This window comes from Dasypus novemcinctus, chromosome X, assembly GCF_030445035.2.
Source record: "Dasypus novemcinctus isolate mDasNov1 chromosome X, mDasNov1.1.hap2, whole genome shotgun sequence".
Taxonomy (NCBI): domain Eukaryota; kingdom Metazoa; phylum Chordata; class Mammalia; order Cingulata; family Dasypodidae; genus Dasypus; species Dasypus novemcinctus.
In genome coordinates, this window is record NC_080704.1 from 3,367,187 (window position 1) to 3,372,713 (window position 5,527).

Sequence of the window (5,527 nt, forward strand, 5' to 3'; positions counted from 1 at the left end):
AAAAATACAGAACACGTCACGAATTTGCGGGTCATCTTTGCGCAAGGGCCATGCTAACCTTCCCTGTGTCATCCCGATTTCAGTAGACGTGCTGCCGAAGTGAGCATGCTAGGGCAGAAGATGTACTGCCCAGGGGTGTAGGAGAAGAGGGGTGCTAAGGAAGAATCTTTGAGACAAAGGCTCAGATGGGCCAGCTGGGCATAGGATTCTTGGGATGGGATAAATATCAGCTCTATTTTTGTTTCTGGCAAGATGAGCTCTTTCAACACGTATCCTTTCTCCCCAGGACATGGAGAACCCTTCATGAGTTTTCACTCAACGGGCTTAGAGTTTGACAGAATAATCCACCCCACATTCCCGCTGAGATGCCCTCATCCCTAGAACCTGTGAACATGTTTCCTCATATGCCAAGGGGAGTGAAGGTAGAGGTTGGAAGTTCGGTGGCTAGTTATCATCTGAGTTTTAAACCAGGAGATTATTGTGGATTATCTATGTGGGCTCAAACAAATTGTGGGTCTCCTTAAAAATGGAAAAGGATGAGCTGGACCCAAGTGGACATTGCTGGCTTTGAAGACAGAGGAAGGGTCCATGAGCCCAGGAGTGCAGGTGACCTCTAGAAACTGGTGGAGCCAAGATTCTCTCCAGAGTCCTGAACTTCAGCCCAGTAAGACCGTGCTGGGTAGGTACCTCCAAAAGGGTGAGATGATACGTTTCTGTTGTTTTCAGCCATCAGCTTTGGGGAGATTTCTTACAGCAGCCTGAGAGCTTAATCCCTTCAACTCTTGAAGCACAAGCTTCAGTGTGACAATTGGAAAATGTCTTCTATATGTCAATCTTCATCTAAAGGGGATGTAGTAAGACCCCTACTTGAGGGTCTTCTGGAAAGGGCAAGCTGCCCCTCTAATCTTACTCCTTGTTAACCCACTATCGTATAATAAAGAATTTAGCTGGCCATTGTCCCAGGTGCCCTGGAGACGTCCTCTAAGCCTTTGAGTTCCCCGTGATCGGATTGTCTGTTTTTTATGAGTCCCAGACCACACCCAATGGTTAAGGGTAGAACCTAATGAGAAGACACAGGACATGGGTGGGCTCTCCAGTAGTATCTGGGTGGGGGTCTGGCAGTCCCAGAAATATCCAAAGTGTGATTACAGATTTGGGGAACGGGAGGAACTGGAGGTTAACCACATAGACTTTCAGTCAATCAATGGTGCCTACGTATTGGAGCCCCAGTATAATCACTGGACCTTGAAGCTCAGGAGAGATTCCCTGGTTGGCCAAACACATAGCTAGACCTGCAAGGAGATGCACCCGGGAGATTTGTGTTGGGGGCCCTTCCCAGAACTCACTCTATGAGTCTTTTTCTAGGGGTACCCTTTTTGCTATTACAAAACTGTAATCAGGAAAGCAGATGTGGCTCAAGTGATAAGGCTTCCACCTACCATATCGGAAGACCCAGCTTCGATCGCTGGGGCCTCCTGGTGAAAAAGAAGAAGAGAAAGTGGGCCTGCACGGTGAGCCAGTGCCTGCTTGGTGAGCAGAGTGCATGGTGAGCCAGCGCCCGCACAAGTGAGTCACGCAGCAAGATGATGACGCTGAAAAGAGAGATGAAGGGGAGAGCCAAGGTGAAGCACAGCAGAGATCAGGAACAGAGGTGGTGCATCTGACAGGGAACCTCTCTCCACATCAGGATTGAATCCTGGTGAATCCTTGAGGAGAAAGATGGGAAGAGAAGACAAAAAAGAAATAGATACAAAAGATCACTCAGCAAATGGACACAGACAGCAAAAACAGCAGGGTGGAGGAAGGGGGAGGGGAAGGGAGAAAATAACTAAATAAATCTTAAAAAGAAAAAAACTGTAGTCAGAAGGATAGTGCTTTTCTAGGTTCTTCGGGTTGTTCTAGTGAATAACCAAACATGACAGGGTGACTGGGAACCCCCAAATGTGTAGCCTCCTGGTCAGAAGTGGGGGGGTGGGGGGTGGACAGCCCTAAAATTATGGCTGGTGTTCGGAATGGGAGCTGAGCTACTACCTTTGGAGTCTGCCCTGTTTCGGGTTGCTGTGTGCAGCTGCTTTTCTCCCGGGGGTTTCTGGTGGTCCTTGGAGAAGCATGACTGGGAGCCCACTGCCCTGTCCCGTGTGCTGGAACTGATGCATTTCCCCGCCTGCAGCAACACAAGGCTTTCCCTCACAGGCTATTGCTATAGCCTTCTGTCCCTTTGGGCAGGACTCCAAAGAGCTACAGCTTTTTCTGTTCCTCGTGCTAAACACTCGCCATCGTGGGACAAACGCCGGCTCAGAAAAGCAGTCCAGCTTCCCCAAACGGCTGAGAACACCTGGCGATTCTCCAAGGGAATCTTCCCCTGCAGCCCACACGCCCTGAAGCGGGTAGACCAGCGGTGGCACTTTCAAACAATAAAATAGTTTCACCAAATCGTTCTCGTTTTCTGCAACTTTTCGAGGCCTCTACATAGCCAAGGTGTCTGAGGACTGCAGAAGCTGGTTTTCTAAGTGGACTTTATAAGTTCTGAGTGTGAGTGTGCTTGTGAGTGTGTGTGTGTGTGTAGCGGAGTCTGTCTTACATTCATATGAGCCTCTTAGTTATTCCTTGACTACCCAGGCCATCTGCTGCCCCCAGGACCTTTTCACTGGCTATTCTCACTGGGTGGAACCCTGTACCCACATGGCACCTTCTCCTGGTCTTTGCTTAGCACATCCTGCTTTGACCACAATTAAAACTCCCCTCCCTCCCTTTCCACTTCTCTTCCCTGCTTTATTTTCCTCTCCAGGAACTACCCCTATCTATATAGCGTAATTATTTATTTTGAGTCTGATCTATCCCCCCTGTTTGTGGATTCCAAGCAGGGAGGGATATTTTGCCTGTTTTTTTTTTTTCACAACTTAATCCCAAGGACTGAGCTTGTCGTGCGTACTTCATGTATTTCCATGGGAAGAAGAGTGGTGTGTACCTAGTGCCTCAAGGCAACATTTTAGGTAAATAATTGAGGCTGTATGGTGCAGGGAGAATTGCATGTGCACAGAGATGCAGAGTAGGGAAACCATTTGGGAGACTATTTCGACAATCCAAGTAGAAAGGACTTTGAAGGTTGCTTTGAGGAGGGAAGGAGATGAGGTGGGAAAGCAGTTTAATTGGAAAGAGATCTTTGCTAGAACTAGCGCAGTAGCAATGAAGGGAAGTATGTGCATAGGGCAGAGGTTTGGAAAGATTGGTTGACCATGAAGTGTGAGATCAAAGACCATGGTCACGCTAGGATGATGATAGCACTAGGTATTGGAGGCAGGGGTGGGTTGGGGGGACAGATTGGCTGGTGGACATGTTTGAGGTATGGGTTTTGGAGCTCAGCTACTGGGGTTGAGTTTGGAACCTCTGCCCTTGTCTACATAATAGTAGACAGGTGACTTTACCTCATCGTACTCCAGTTTCTTCTTCCATACATTGGGAATAATAATACAGCTCTGATGATAATGAAATGAACTTATTCACTCAGAACTGTCCCTGGCATTAATAAGCAATCAGCAAATATTTTTGCATGATCTTATTCATCATCATTATGTATAAGAAACCCATGAGCATGTTTTTTTTTCCCCTGCAAATGATGAATGAAATAATTGCTTACCACTGGTCTTTCCTTCTTTATTTCTCAGGTAAATCACAGGGAAGGAAGGTTCACGCATTAATCTTTATTCTTTCATTAATCAAAATATTTCAAATTATATATGAACATATACAAATATATAGTAACATAGAAATTATGTTATACATATATGCTTGGCTACATACACAAACTTTGGAAAAAGTTAAAAGAAGCTGCTAATTGAAAGTACTGATGTTTTAAAATTAGAAACCAGGTGGAGAAGATAAAAAAAAAAAAGCTTTGGTGTTTGAACTCTTTTCTACTTTTTTTTTTATCTCTATGAATTTCCAGTTTTATAACCAAAAAGGGGCTTTCTTTGGTTTAGAAGGAATGTCTTCAGAAATTTATTAAAAGTCAGCTGAATGCTTTAATTACCTTGACATTTAAACTTAAAGGCATTAAGGAATAGGAGGTTAAACTAATTAAATGTCTAAATGACCTGGAGCACATAAAGCTTTTATTCTTTCTTTTTTTTTTCTCTTTTAACTTGGCATAAACTTGGAGGAAGAAGCATGTATTGTATAAATGAAACATGTGCCTGCAGTTTAATACTTCTTTGATTTTTTTCACTTCTTTTTTTTAACTGTGGTAAAACATAAGCCGTTTTAAAGTGTACAATTCAATGACTTTGAGTAAATTCACATTGTTAAGGAACTATCTCCCCTACCTGATTCCAGAACATTTCCATTATCCCTGAAGGAAATCCCCAACCCACCGAGCAGTCATTCTCTAGTTCCCCTCCCCAGGTCCTGGCAACCACTAAACTGCTTTCTGTCTTCTATAGATTTGCCTATTTTGTGGGTTTTTTTCCCCTCTCTTTATTTATTTTTTTAATGTTACATTCAAAAAATATGAGGTCCCCATATACCCCCCAACCCCCTCACCCCACTCCTCCCCCCATAACAACAACCTCCTCCGTCATCATGAGACATTCATTGCACTTGGTGAATACATCTCTGAGCACCACTGCACCTCATGGTCAATGGTCCACATCATAGCCCACACTCTCCCCCAGTCCACCCAGTGGGCCATGGGAGGACATACAATGTCCAGCATCTGTCCCTGAAGCACCACCCAGGACAACTCCAAGTCCCCAAAACGCCCCCACATCACATCTCTTCTTCCCTCTCCCTGCCCTCAGCAGCTACTGTGGCCACTTTCTCCACACCAATGCCACATTTTCTTCAATTACTAATCACAATAGTTCATGAATAGAATATCAGTAAGTCCACTCTAATCCATACTTTATTCCTCCATTCTGTGGACCTTAGAATGATTGTGTCCACTCCACATCTATATCAAGAGGGGACTTAGATTCCACATGGATGCTGGATGCAATTCTGCTTTCAGTTGTAGGCACACTTGGTTCCCTGGTGTGGTGATTGACCTTCTTCACCTCCAGGTTAGCTGAGTGGGGTAAGTCCAATAAACCAGACTGTAGGAGTTGCAAGGCTGTTGAGGCTCAGGGCCTGTCTATCACATGGTCAGTCCAGAGATTCAGGTCCCCTGGGTATACACTAAACCTCAGCACCAACTATAGTTCCGGTAAAAGTAACAGGAGAGGCTTGTGGACAAAAATCACATCTAAGTCCAGCTCCATCACACAGAAACACCAACTCCAAAGTAGGGCCAACTGACATGGCACTGAACTCCATCTGCCATGACCAGAGAACCTGTGGGTCTCTGCAGCCCTCAGTAGAACCAATACCTGGGGTTGCAGCTACTTTTTTCTGTCTCTGGGAGTCTGCTCAGGTGTGCATAAGGGCAACCCCTCTGACAACCTCCCGGCTCTTTTTGGAGACTCATAGCCATATAAACTCATTTGTCCTTTCCATTTCCCCCTTTGATTCAGGTCAAAAAGTGTTTTTAATT

The 5,527-nt window shown here is 45.2% G+C and overlaps 1 non-coding gene across 1 annotated transcript; it reads right to left on the bottom strand.

Moving 5' to 3' along the window:
- Positions 1-107, bottom strand: LOC111759429 (U6 spliceosomal RNA). The gene has a single exon (XR_002793415.1). It is a non-coding gene; the product is annotated as a U6 spliceosomal RNA (small nuclear RNA).
- Positions 108-5,527: the final 5,420 nt, after the last annotated feature.